This window comes from Odocoileus virginianus, chromosome 18, assembly GCF_023699985.2.
Source record: "Odocoileus virginianus isolate 20LAN1187 ecotype Illinois chromosome 18, Ovbor_1.2, whole genome shotgun sequence".
In the NCBI taxonomy this organism is placed as follows: Eukaryota; Metazoa; Chordata; class Mammalia; order Artiodactyla; family Cervidae; genus Odocoileus; species Odocoileus virginianus.
Window position 1 is genome coordinate 39,088,793 of NC_069691.1, and position 14,822 is coordinate 39,103,614.

General features: G+C 45.3%; 1 protein-coding gene across 3 annotated transcripts in view; it reads right to left on the reverse strand.

The window, feature by feature from the left end:
- The window catches only part of MOB3B (MOB kinase activator 3B), a 239,334-nt gene extending 227,077 nt beyond the window's left edge, over window positions 1-12,257 (reverse strand). Inside the window, exon 1 of one of the 3 annotated variants that reach the window (XM_070480599.1) lies at window positions 12,022-12,256. The gene's annotated coding sequence lies outside the window, so the exon portion shown is untranslated. Of the gene's footprint in view, window positions 1-12,021 lie in introns of all 3 variants that reach the window. The other 2 variants (XM_070480597.1, XM_070480598.1) reach the window with 2 other exon arrangements.
- Between the last annotated feature and the right edge of the window lie 2,565 nt (window positions 12,258-14,822).

Below are 14,822 nucleotides of genomic sequence, written 5' to 3' on the forward strand. Positions count from 1 at the left end.
TCATGGAAATTTACTACAGCAGTCCTGGGAAACTATCAATACTACAGTCTCCAACACTTGTAGCCCCAACTGGCAGAAGTGAAATAACCAAGCCAACTTTTAGTCCCATTAACATCCGCCAAGAACTCATGGATACATACCTGGCATGTTTCATGACGGGCATATGCTGGAAGATCACAAAGGAGGGAAAAGAAGAGGGGGAGGCTTTAACTTTAGGCTTAAATGAATTAATTGCCCTCTCTGACTTTACCCCCAAGTACCACTGTGACCTTGGGCAAGCCACTTTATCCCTCTAACCCCAAGTCTACCTCTCAGTGTCCTTCCAACCCTAAATTCTAGGATTTAGAGTCTGTACTTCACAGGTTAGCTAGAGGCAGGAGAGTTGTCAGGAAGAAAAAAGCCCCCTCTGCATGGCACCCTATGGCTCTACTAGATTATTCTAGACACCATCCCCAAAACCAGGCATTGCTCAGATACTTTAAAAAAAAAAAAGCCTAATATTTGGAACATGTGAATTTTCTGTCAAAGAAAAGTCTGCTTAAATTTTTCCATTATAATGCCTTTCTTTGTTCTTCATAAATGTTAGGAAATCTTATGACCACATGCAAACTGACAGGAATTTTAAAAAGACACTACCCTTCTTCCTGCCATGGAAATTCCCTTTAAAATTTTTATCCAAGACAAGAAGACATCTCTGTCCATCTCTCACTCCACTCTCACTGATTTTCCAAACTACAGGCATATTCAGATACGGTCTGGGAGGAAATAAATCCACATCTATTCAGTGGGTAAAAGAGAGGGTCATTCTGGGAGGTGACCTCTTCTCGACTGAAATGCTTACCACCATCTCAAAAGTCAAAGTCCCATTAGTGTTCAAATGAACCAAGAGCAACCAAGAGTGGAACAAGGATTCGGATGGAAGCTGTTCTGATGAACCCCAAACTGAGGGTAGGTTTTTACCGATGGTGCATGTCTATTTACGTACATCCTTCTTTCACCAGGGGAAGTCTCTTTTCATCAGGGATCCTTTTCTAAAAGCTCCAGTCAGCCCTGTGGAGGAAATTACTGTATGCATCATTTGAAGATGGGCTGTGAAAGAGAGCCAGTGGGAAGACTGTCCACTCAGCCTCCTTAGGGGTGATGTGGTTAAAGTGACAATCCCTGGAAGCACATGATACGGAGAAGCGACAACAATGAGGGGAGGGGGGAGTCATGATTCTGGGACCACTCAGCAGTTTTTTCAGCACAAGTTAACACCCAAACTTAAGAGGCAGAAAAAAATCACCTGGCGGGCTTTTATTCAACAAGCATTGATGTCTTTATTGAAGAGGTACCATGCCTACAAAACTGAGTAAGATGTATGTCTTGTCTGGAGGCAAAGATATATGAGTCAACCAAATAACGCAGAACTATGTGATACTACCAGCATGGAGGTATGTTGGTGTTCATGACCTAACCAGCCCCGGGGAATCTCAAAGACAAAGCAATGGAAGGAGGAAGGGATACTGAGTGAATGCTTTGGCTGCCATCTACCATTCTGTGAACTTCTCAAATCTCCCCAGCACCTGACTTTGCCCGCCCCATGTCTCTACACCAGAACTAAAACCACCAAGTAACTTCCCTGTCACTGAGAGACACGGCTTCATCATCTTCCCTCAGTCATCCAACAAAAAATTACTGAGTACTTAGTATGCGCAGGGTGCTGTGAAAGGCACTGGACCTGTCTGATCCAGGTCTGGTGAGCCATTTTACCCTGGGCTTCATATTCCCTAAGGATTTATAATAACACAGATTAAAAAAATCATATCACATCCAAATGATATCATAGATACAGTCACAGAGATACAAGTTCCAGGCTTGAATTTCAAGGCATATCACAATCTTTATAATCCTGTTTTGGTAATTTTCAAAACGTAAGTGCAAGTCTCCCTACTCCCATGCTACAGATCAGCAAGGAAGTGGCCCAGGCGTCTCTCCTTGTCTGTGGGCCCTGAGAGCATTCAAGAATGAGGAGCGGACAAGCCAGTTGTTGGATGTGTGTTTGCAGAACTCAGTGTTTGGTGGGGAGACAGATATCAAGCAAGGACCCACCACACTGATAACTGTGGTTACTGCGGGGGAGAGAGACACAATGGGGGGCGGAGCTGGCAAGCCAGCTTTCACTTTATCTGAAGTGTTCAAATTTTTATCATATGAACACATCCACCTATTACTTGTGTAGTCACTGTAAGTTTCTATATCAGGTACACCATCAAGAGAAGAACAATCAAGAAAGGACCAGGGGAGAGGCGGACCCCAATGTGGGAGGCAGTGGAAATGGGTGAAACACCAAGTTGTCACAGCGTCAGGGTTGGTCTCGGCTAAAACAGTTCCACGTGACTTTGTGGTGGCCGTGGTCTGCGTGCCACGTGGAAAGCAGTCCTACGCATGGATACAACAAGTCTTCCCATCTTCGAGCTCCCTACTCGGCTCCATCACCTAGTGACCCCACAAACACAATGACTAACTTACATGCACTGAGTAATGTAACATGTATGATCAACATGTTAGGCTCACTCTGGTTCAAAACTTGCCTTTTCCTGGAGTGCTATCAATCTTACCGCACAATGCCAAATGCACATGAGTGAGTCATGGCTATCTCGTCTAGACTGGGATACCTCATCTTCACTTTGTCAAACAAATTGTGTCTCACCCATTACCAGTAACCATGTCATCCCCATGTCAAATTCACACAGTTCCACTGATAACAGGGCAGCGCTGATAATCACCTTTACCCCCGATCTAGAGAAAGGAGAGCAGATAATCATGGAACGATGCGTGCTAAGTCACTTTAGTTCTGTCCAACTCTTTGAGACCCTATGGACTGCAGTCCACCAGGCTCCTCTCTCCAAACAAGAATACTGGAGTGGATTGCCATGCCCTCCTCCAGGGAATCTTCCCCACCCAGGAATCAAACGTGCATTTCTTATGTCTCCTGCATTGGCAGGTGGATTCTTTACCACTAGCTCCAAACTAGGAAGCCCTGTGGAACAATGTTAGCACGTCACAGATAGCCCACAGGGACAGACTGGGCAGTTGGGACACACAAATTCTGGAATAAAAACATTTCCTTCCACTGTCATTCTTTTTGACTTTCTCATTATATTTTGAGATGGAGTCAGATGGCATGGCTTTTACAGAAGAGAGGCATGACCAACACTGATCATCCAAAAATGCTTCTGACCATGACAATTATGTGTGACTGCATGTGTGTGTGTACTATTTTGTCTTGGCATGGCAGGTACCCTCTTCGGAGTGGGCACAGTTGTCAGGGAGGTGCACACAAGTTAACCCAGCACAGAGAAGCACAATCGAATGCCCCTGTGCATGAGGGGGACAGCTAGCAGAGGGAAAGTTCCCTGCAGAGGCTTTCGTGACTGAGTTGGGCTTCTCGGTGGCTCAGATGGTAAAGAGATTGCCTGCAGTGCGGGAGACCCTCATTCGACCCCTGGGTCAGGAAGATGCCCTGGAGGAATGGCAACCAACTCCAGGATTCTTGCCTGGAAAATACCAAGGACAGAGGAGCCTGGCAGGCTACAGTCCATGGGGTCGCAAAGAGTCGGACACGACTGAGCCACTTCACTTCACTTCTGCTCTAAGAGGTCCGTGCGGCTGGCATGGTGTATAGGCTTGCCAGGTAAAATATAGGACACCCAGTTAAATTTAAATTTTAGATAAATAATGAAGGATTTTTAGTACAGGTACATCTCAAATATTGCATGGGTCTTCTGTACTTTTATTTGTTAATTCAGGCAATTCTAACTGTGGAAGAGGTAGACAACATGCATGTCGATCATCTTTTCTTTCTTATCATGAATATTGTCAACATCATCAGCACATAGGAATGAGGTACACGCTATAACAAAGACCGAGGAATTACTCCTGTACCCAAAACACTCAGAACGTGCTTGCTTCTTCAACCAGGGACTCCTTGAGATCATGGACTTATCTTACCCCTCCTTCTTCAAGGACTAGCCCAGTGACTAGCATGTAGTAGATGCTAAAAATATGGTTTTGAATAAATGAGGACAAAATGTGGAATGACAATAAAGGGAGGAAATTTGAGGTAAGGGTGGGGGGGGGGGGTAAGGTGACAAAACTGTACCTGACAGAAAATACAAGGACCTTCAAGGTGGTGGACAACAGCCAAATTTCCAGCCACCTCCATCACCCACTGGCAGAACCTATCAGCACAGAAGTTCAACTGAACAAACTCTTAGCTTGGTTAGTACAATGAAACTGTCTCAAAGCAGTAGGAACTATGCTAAGTGCCCTGAGTAGATAGAGGCGGGGGCACACAAAATTGGGAGTTCAGCACTTATACAATTACTTACTTTAAAAAGCCAAAATTAAGGAGGACAAAGCACTGTAAAAGCCCAAAAGAGGAACAAGCCGTTCTACTGAGACAATTCAAGAAGCTTTAGGAATAAGAAGTAGTGTGAGGGATGGAAGGAGGTCTGGCCTTCAGAAGACACTGGCATTTTATAAACATATATTTATTGTTATGCATACATACACACAGTTTATAAATGCATAGTTCATACTTCTTAATTATTTTTCTTAATGTTTGTAGCATATATACTTCTAGATTTTTTTCTGTACATATATGCATGTGTTTGTATTTAACAGACTCTGTACACTACCATGTAAACTTGCTTTTAAGCTGCAAAGCTTGTCCATCCAAGTAACCAAGTATATTCCCACAGCATAATTTTGAATGCTTGCACAGACATTTTCTACTGATGATTTACTTAACCAAGTACCTACTGCTAAACATTTTAATTGTTTTCAGTTTTTTGCTGTGACGAACTTCCTGACAGGTAAGTCCTTAGAGACATCCATTATTATTTCTTGGAGATAAATGCCTAGAGGGAGAATTGCTGAGTCAAAGATCATGTACATTTTTAAGGCTTTTGATATATATCACCATTTTGCTCTCCAAGAAGTCTGTGTCAGTTTATAATCCTATATAAAAGGTTTCATTTTCCCGATTATTTTTCTAAGTTAGTCATCCCACAAAATACCTCTGCAAAATCAGAGTTTATACAAAGAGAGCATATAAAGTAACATACGTAGTAGGTTTTCTTCTCAAAATAAATCAGTCCAAAAAGCCAGGATTTTAAGAAATCTCACTTATCTACAATTAGTCCTTAGTGCAGAAAATTAATTTAGACATGAACATTTTAAGCCAAATTTCCAGTCAAAGTCTGCCGTGCTTGAGGGACTGTGGTTGCTCACCATTCTAAAATGACTTTATTAAAAATTAATGCATTTCTTTTTTTTTTAAGGTGGTAATTCAAACTAGCCTTCTTTAATGGCATCCCATTTCAGGTTCCTGGAGGAAAAAAATCCATTTCCTTTGACCATACCAGAAGAAGATAACCTGGTTAAAGAAAGTGAAAATCATAAATGGTGGATAGCCCTCATTACCACAGGAATATTGGTCCAGGTATGAATTAGTTTGGCTAAAGTGGGTGACCACCTACTCACATACCTCCTCAAAAACATATCAGAACAAAAAACCTTTACAGCACACAGACCTTCTCAGCAAGAAAGAAAGTTAAGCTAAAGTTTTAAAATACTGCTAAACCACATCTAAAAGTTTAGATACTACAAGAGAGAAGTTAATGAGGCAGAAAAATATTCCCCAGTATATAAGCCCCAGAGGATTTCTAAGAAGGAGATCAGAGGCATACAAAATGCTAGGTGGGAATGGCAAGTGCTGGTTCAAGCTTCACTATAGGAAAGGACAGCTGGAGAGTGCCAACATTTTCTCGTGGCAATACAAAACTAAGCTGCTATAGTCTTCTATGTGACAAGTGCCATGCTCAATGATGCACTCTGGTTTTCATCTTTCTTGAGACAAAAAAAACTCAAATAAAAGAGAAAATATGCAAATACAGAAGTTTAACAAGACTGGAAAAAACCTCAACCATGTTATGTTCTAGTGGCCTTGCAATCAAATAATCATAGTCATCTGGTCAACATCTATGATTAACTCCATGAGAGAAGAGGTTTGGTTATAGGGCCAGGTACAAAAAAATATTTTCTTGGAGGATCGCTCTCTCTTATGTAACAGTGTTGGGTGAGCAACTGTATAGAATCATAGCTTTCAGGGCCTTCTGAAACAGTCTGCATCTTGTATAGTACTGGGATGGATCATTCAGTCATCAACGGTAACACAATCATAATGCTCTGCTCACTTTTCTCAAAAAAAAAAAAAAAAAAGGACTTCCAAAGTCAGCGTAGTCACCTCAAATCAAAAAAGCTTCAGAGGCAAAGAAGCTTAAATGCTGAGTACCATAAAATGATGAATGAAAAAACTCCTCCCCACCAAAGATACCCAGGTGATACAAAGCACACGAAGGGATAGATACTTCAGACCTAAAACCTCACTGTCACCCTCTGAGTCTTGTGGATTTTCCACCTCCATGGGCGAGGGAGAAAAAAATGAGCAGCAAGCCTGATGGGATTTGAAAATATGTGTGGCTGGCATGCCTCATGGGTCTGTTCATCACTGGCATCCTCTCTCTGGACTGTAACTTACTGAATGTTCGCCTGAGGAGAGTCACCTGGCAGAATCTGAGACTTCTGAGGAGGATGAGCAATTCATTTCCTATAGAGTGTCTACAAGAAAGCAAAGCTTTCGAGTTGCCCCAAGAGATCCTCTCACACACCCAGCCTCTGAAGAGGAACATCAAGGAGGCCTTCTACGAAATGTCCAGACAAGCCTTCCACATCTTCACTCAAGACACGTTCAAACCCACTTGGGAAGAGATACACCTGAGCCTAGTCCAGGTCGGACTTGGTCACCAGACGCGGTACCTGGAGCAGTGTTTGGAAGAAGAGGAGGACGGAAATGAAGAGAGAGGGAGACACAGGAGAGAGGGAAGCGCCTCTCTCAGCCGGAGAGGAGACCCCCAGGAGCGCCGGCCCTCCAGCCGGGCGACCTAGAACTGAGGAGACATTTCAACAGGACAGACAGGCTCCTCAAAGATAGGAAACGCAGTCCCTGTGCCTGGGAGATTGTCCAGATGGAAATCAGAAGGTGCTTCTACTTCTTTCAGAAACTCACAGCACTACTCAGGAGGAGAGAAGGTATTCTAAGAATTAAAATTCTGTTTCTCTCCAAAATCGCCTTTTCCTTCTCTTCGTCCTTCATCTTCTTTTTAAGGCTTGTTGTGCAGCCCCGTGGCTCCCCTCGGCTGGATCATTGGTGGTTTGGGTAATGGTCATTTTTTTTCTGAAGTTTGGCCTTGCAGCATCAGCCACATTCACCTCTCCAAACAAGGTGATGCCTACCACCCCCTGGGTGATCAAGAGTCTTGTTAGGAAGTCCTGAAGACAGTTTTAGAGGAGGACTTGCCCTCCCATCTTCTATTCTCTGTTCTTCTTTCCTTTTGCTCTTGCTTTGCTCTGCTGCTTTTGAACTCCCTCAAACCCATGGCCAGAGGACACGGCCCAGAGAATCCTGCAAAACCTAACACCTCACTGACTTAACTCTTGCTGCCAAGATTGTTTATTCTAGGAAAGTTCAGCATGTTAAAAGAGCCTGTACAAGGTCCCATAGACTTAAAACCGTTCCTGTCTCCCTACTCTAAAAAATAAGAAAATAGAAATTTTGGACCCATTTGCTTCTCAGCCTGGTTTGGTTAAAATGATAGAAAGTTTGTGGGTTGGTATTTTATTACTGTAAGAGAGTGAAGATCCGTAATGATATTAGATGGTTGAATGAGATGACCATTAAAGTCTCATTCAACATTTAAGAGCTTATGATTCTAATACAAAGAGCATTGTTCATTCCCAATACATATTATGTGATTTTGACACTTAAAAGCATGAAAAATACTGCAGAAAAGTTTAATATCTGTCTTTTTTTGTTTGCTTTCTACCGGAAATGAAATACCTATGGTTAGACTATGGAAGAATTTCACACTGGATTTTTCCCAACTAGAAGGCCACTTTCTTCTTGTTAAATAAACAAATCTTCTCACTAATACATGACACTTTAATATACTTTATCTTTTTGAAAGTTATTTTGTGCCTAGATTACCCAGATTATTTACTTAAATTTTCTTGCATGTATTAATTCACCTTATAGTTAAAATGAATTTTCTCTACCTTTCTCTCTCCCTTCTACCCCATTTCAGAATCATCTATCTTCAAGCAAGAATTAACAGACAGATTGTGGCTACCCAAATGCATCACAGAGAGTATCCAGTTCAACTCTTGGAAGGCCTTTACTTGCTATTGTTTTCATAGCATGATGCTAAACGGTTTAGACTCAAGATTCATCCATAGTTGAATAGCTGGATAGTTAAACTTCAACACAGTTATACTGAGAAAGTATTAAAATAAAACTCAGTTCAAAAGTTAGAAGAAATGTTTAAAAGAACAAGAACTAGTTGTGGATCACAGTATACTGGTTATCAGTAGAAGGATCAGATAATAAAACAAGTTCATATCATCCATTTCGTAACAATAACTCATCAATAAGTGTTGTAACTTTTAAAAAAGCATTACAAGCTATAAACAAATTGGGACATGCAAGCCACAAAGCAGAAAGTATACATTTGATATTTTCCATGAATTTCTCTAATAATGCCTTTGCATGATCTCCTTATGATTCTCCTGGGACCATGTCAGTTACTTTAGCAATTGATGGTTGCAGTCTTGCCAAATGTTTGCAATAATGCGGAAGGAAAGAAAATCAGCACTTCTAATCAATAAAGCTTGTCTGATTGTACCAGCAGGGGCAGAAGTCACAATGGGATGCTTTTATTAAGAGCACCACTAGTCAGAAAAAGAATATTCTCACTGAAAATAGGTAAGGACACAAACTGGTAACATCACAAGAAATACTAACAGACAATATGAAAAATATTTACTCTCATTTGTGATTAGAGAAATGTAAAAGAAGGTAATAAGTTACTCCCCTCTCATCAGTCTGATAGAGATTAAAAAAAAAAAGTGATAATGTAGACTATCAGTGGGGTGCAGGGTTCAGAAGAAAAAAATCCTATATATTGATAGAGAAATAGTAACTGGCACAAGTTTCCTACTGGACAATATAGCAATCTTAAATGTCATAAAAAAAAAAAGTACATTAACTGCTTCGACCTAGTTATTCTTTCTCCAGAAATTTGTTCCATGTAAGCAATTGGATAAGATTGTTCTGTGGAGCCTTATTTATAACATCCCTCCTCCTTCTGTTTTAATTTTCACCTCTCTGTATTTTTTATTTTTTCTTCAATGCTGGGGAGGGTTTTCTTCTAATTCTAAAATTAAAGAAGTCATACAAGCTTATCTTTCACTATAACTACCCTGTTTTCCTTACTGGAGTAGACTGGGACAGACATTGCTCTTTCACTTTGTTAATGATGCTTTTAGGCCCTTCTTGAGCAAGCCAGGCGCTTCCTGCTTTTCTAGTGCTGCTGCTGCTAAATTTCAAAGGAATCCTTCCTTGGGGATTATTTTCATAATGAAGTATTTGTAAAGTGCCTTCTGGTGCTTCTAAGATTTTGCTTTCTTTCTTCTGTGGGTCCCAGTGGTAACATCTAGAAATTACTGGAGAATGCGTTCTGTGTGTCCTCTCTGCTGACTTCATCTCCTTTGCTTTTCTTTATTAAATGGAAGCTCAAAAGTTCCAACTCTGGAGGAGCAAACTCCTGAAACTCTGAAGAGGCACAGTCTCTACTTAAAACCTTCCAGTGGGTACAAGATCACAGGTGTTCATACAGAAGCTTCCTCCCTCCCCTGGCTTGGGGCACAGATCAAAAAGGCAAGGATAAAAAAAACAAGAGCCTCCCTGAGCCTTCTTGGGAGAGGCACTGACTGTATGTAGGACAGAAAAAGCTAACATTTCGTATATGTAAGGCTATGTGCAGGTATCCATTCCAACAGGTGTATAGATTCGGTCTCCCCTCACCAGCTAAGCAACTCTGGGGCCACCGTCTGGGGACCCTGCCCTCTGAGAGTGGCTACTATGTTTTTGCCCAAATTCTATCCCGCCCCCCACCTCCGAGGCATAGTTGATTTACAATATTATATTAGTTTCAGGTGTAAGTCCTAGTTCTTTAACAATCCTCGGTCATTAGGAGTAAGCACACAACTTGATAGGAAGGGCAGAGTAACAATAGGGTCGTTATAATCTCAACGGCGCGCTCACAGGGGAATTCGGTCCCCAGACAGCTTCGCAGGGACGGGGAAACGTCTGCAAAATCAGTACTGGGTCCTCCAGGTCTGCTCTCACCAAACGTTGAGAGGGTACCGGGGCTTTAAACTTGGAGCGCTGGAGAAGTCAGGACCCCAGGTTCATTCTTTGCGGGAGCCACTTCACTCCTATTCATAAGCGAAGTCTCCAGGCTTCCTAGGTTATTTCTACATCTCCACTAGTGGGCTCGGCGGTACAGAATCCGCCTGCAAGGCAGGAGACTCAGGAGACCCGGGTTCCAGAAGGGGACCCTTCCCGACACGGGCCGGGCAGATCCTCTGGAGAAGGAAATGACAACCCACTCCAGTGTCCTTGCCTGGGAAATCCCATGGACAGAGGAGCCTGGCGGGCTACAGTCCACGGGGTCGCAGAAGAGTCGGCCACGGCTGAGCCCAGCACTGCACACACACCCTCCTTGAGGAGGGCGGCTCGCCCGCCCTTCGGCCCTTGGACACTCAGCCGTAGCCGTTTCCCTACCAGACCTGCCCTGATCCCGTCCCACCGCCTGGCAACCGGCCAACCACACGCCTTTAGGCGGAGATTGGAATCCACTGGAACTCACAGGAAAAAGGCACCCGGGATTCGGGCAGCTCCTCGCTTCCACTCTCCCGCGAGCGGCACCTTCTGGATCTGCGCTCCGCAGCGCGCTAGGGATAAGATCTGAGAAATGCGCCCGGGGCCACAGGCAGCCGAGGAGGCGGGGAAGGAACAACTTTCCCTCCGCCCTCTCGCCGCAAGGCCCGGGTGGGGCGGCCCCGCGGGGGTCGGGCTCCTCGCCTGCCCCAGGCAGGCTCCCGGGCGCAAGCCGGCGGGGAGGCTGGCGTAGCGGGGCGGGGGAGGAGGACAAGAGGGGCTTCCTTGTCTCCCGAGCCCCGCCAGATGTTAGAAAGGCGAACAATAGGGGAAACGCCGAGAAACAAAAGGCCTTTCGCCTCGCTCTCCATCGGCTCTGTCGCGTGGGCCCTGCGGGGCGGACGTCTGGAAGGGGTCGGGGAGGTGGGTGAGGGGGGATCTTGAGAAGTCTGGGGTGTCGGTCTGGTACTTACTTGCCAGGCGCCGGGGGTCGGCCCTGTACCCTCCCCGAGGGGTCCAAAGGCAGGGAGGAGCAATCAGAGGAAAGTTGAAGGGTTTTCACCTTCTTCCTGAGTGCAGGGCAAGGGAGGGGCTGGGATTCCAGATGTTTGACAGTTGTTGGCCCAGGGGTTCCGAAGGATTTGTACGCCCTTACACACCCTCTCCCGGGGGCGACCCGGCCGACGCATTGGAGTTTCCCCTTCGCAGCCCCCAGCCGAGCCTCCGCCTTCAATTCCAAGACGCCCTAAACGTGGTCCCCCTGCCCAGGCGCACTTTGGTAAAAGTTTGTCTTCCCGCCACCCACAGTCCAGCATGCACTCTGCAATCATCTGCGATCCGGGATGGATTCGGGGACAGAGTCGTGCCCGCCCCCTCCTCCCCAAGAGAAGAACGAGTTCATTGATAGATCTTGAAAAATCAAGGCCCCAGAGCCCGAGGAGGACTCTCGTTCCAACCCGGGAAGGGAACGGGAGGAGGCTGCCAGAAGCCAAGACGCGGGCAAGGGTCTGAGGCGGATTCCAGCCCCGGAAGCAGCGGAGGGCGGGTGGGGAAACGGGGTCCGCCGCCTCCCGCCCTCCTGTTGCACTCGCCCCAGGTGCGGGGCGCCCCACACCTCTAAACCGCCCGGGCGCGACCCGGCGCGAGCGGCTGCGAGCTGCGCCACCTCCCCTCGCTTGGAGCGAGCTCTCACTCACCGTGGGGTTTTACCTTCAGCCCCGGGGCCCTGTCGGCTCCCCGCGCCGGGGCAGCTGCAGGCGGCGCGAGAGGAAGAGGGTGAGCTTGGGGCAGGAGGGGCGACGCTCGCGGATCCAGCGAGGGGCTCCCGGGCCAGCGCGCGCGGTCTCAGCAAGCGCGCGGGCGAGCGAGCACAGGGCTCCAGCCGCCGCCGCCGCAGCCGCTCCAAAGCAGCCCCCCACCGGCACCCGGAGCGCGGCTCTCTTGCGAGGGCGCTAGCGGAGCGGGGACCCCTGGCGGCCGCCTTCGGAATGGCAGCTCCCCTAGGAAGGGACGTCAGGTCGCCTTAGGGTCATCGTCCCTCCGGAAAGAGGTGGGGAATGGACAGTCTGAACGGGGCTCCCAGCCTTGTGGAAAAGACATTGACTCTCGGGCCAGGGCGGGGTGGAGGCTATCAGATCAGAAAGGATGCGTTCTGGATCCAGCATGGTCACATCCAAGGCACCTAGAGAGAGGGAAATTGCTTACCTTCTCAAGGATTTTTTGACTTGTTGAAAAATGCTATGGACTGCCGGACAGAGAATAGCAGTAATCATTGGAAAATACTTCGAGATTCTAGCAAATTCACTAGAATAAGCTGAGAGTAATGAAATGAGCATGGACCTTGAATCCCAACCTACAGCCTGCCCCTTTCTCTTTGTGTGATCTTGGTCTGTGACCTCTAAACCTCAATATTCTCAGTAAGTTTGGAAGAGCAGTGTCTACCTGCAAGGGTGGTGCTAAAGGATAAACTAAACATAGAAAGTATTCTTTGTTCATAGTAGGAGTCATTATATATAAGTCTCCCTAGGCAGAAAAAAAAATGAATCTTCCATATCTTTTTATTCCTCATATAATAGCATCTTCATCCACATTGACTGCAAAGTATATCAAATGATGAGGTATTGCATTTTATAATTCTCAGTACACACTTTAAAGAAGTTTGGAAATATATTAAGTAGAAACTAGACTACACAGAGAAATATCCCTCCCCCAAAAGTGGTCTCCACAACTACCAAGTGAGGACCTCTAAGCCCACACTCATCCTTTGCAATATCAAGTCTGATATTATAAGAAATATTTAATACTCATGGTCTAATGATATCAATCGTGAATTAAAGGATTCCATTGAATTTTGTGTCATTTGGCAATGCAAAGATATTGAAGACTGTGAATATAAAACTCAAATTCGAGAAGAAAAAATGGTCAGATACTAAAACCCATCTAACTAAGAAATGTTTTGAGTAACTGTTGACTCATGCAATCTCATTTCTAAGCTGTCTCAAACTTCATTCACTTCTTTAAAGCCCCTTTTGTCCCTTGGCCTTATGGCAATCAACTCTTCTTCGTCATGCAGAACAATTAGGGTGACAGTGTCTGTTAATTACTCTAGTTTACCTTTAGTAGTCCTTCTATTTCACTCCTTTTCCCAAATTGGGAAGAGCCTGTTGCCTGCCCTAGAATTCTCATTACAGAGTTTTTCTGTTCTGTCAAGAAGAGAGGAAAAATAAGTTTTTCTGTCTCAGAAACTAAAGAGCCAACTTCTGCCCTCATCCATATCCAATGTCTGCCCTCAAAGGGCTCAAGCTCCAGGGCACAGATGGGCAGAGTCTGTGTAGGGCAAAGAAAACATTGGATTCTAATCAACAAGCATTCATGGAACTGTCTCTGCCTCTCTCCTTGGGTTTCAGCCTTGCCTCATCCCACTTTTGCCCCTTGGTGGCCCCTTCAATGGGGAGCAACAGTGAAGCTGGTGGGGGCGGGGGTAGCCTTCATTATTTCCTGGCTAACTTTCAGCAGTGAGTGGGGTCAGTATGACGAATCACATCCCATCTTCCTGATCCAGCTTCCCTGCCTGTGACCTGGTGACTGGAAGAGGATGGCTCAACCTTCAGATTTGCTCTGAAGGGCCAGCATTTTAAATCCAAGCCCTCCTTGGTCCAGTTTCTTAGTCTATTCAGGCTACTGCAAGGAAATACTGTAGACTGGGTGGCTGATAAACAGAAATGACTTCTCGCAGTTCTAGAGGCTGGGATGTCCAAGATGAGCACGCTGGCCGATTTGGTGTTTGATGATGGTCCATTTCCTCATTGATATCTTTTCTCTGTGTCCTCACATGGCAGAAGGGGGCAAGGAAGTTTCCTCAGGCCTCTTTGTGTTGTTTTTTTTTTAGATAATTTAATTTTTTCTGCACGCGGGTTTTCTTTAGTTGTGGCAAATGGGGGGTTACTTTTCGTTATGGTGTGCAGACTTCTTATTTGGTGGTATCTCTTGTTGCAGAATGCAGGCCTAAGGTTCCAGACTTCAGTAGTTACGGCACATGGGCTCAGCAGTCGCAACTCCCAGGCTCTAGAGCACAGGTTCAGTAGTTGTGGTGCATGCTCTGAGGCATGTGGAATCTTTCCGGAACAGGAATTGAACCTATGTCTCATACTGGCAGGCAGATTCTTATCCACTGAACCACCACGGAAGTCCTCTCAGGCCTCTTTGTTAAGGGCACTAATTCTATTCACAAGGGTCCCTGCCCTTGTGATCTAATCACCTCCTAAAGGCCCCACCTCTCAACACCATCATCTTGTGGATTGGAATTCAAACATATGAATTGTGTTTGGGGATGACGCAAGTATTCACTCTAGAGCATCTTGGGTTACAGCTCTTCTCCAATCCAGGTTTTGTCAGAACCCTGTATTGTACAGAAAACCAATCCCATCATGAATTGAAGTAGATATTGTTTCCCACTGACTGTTTATTATTTCTTATGCATATGTGTCTTAGGTTGTTT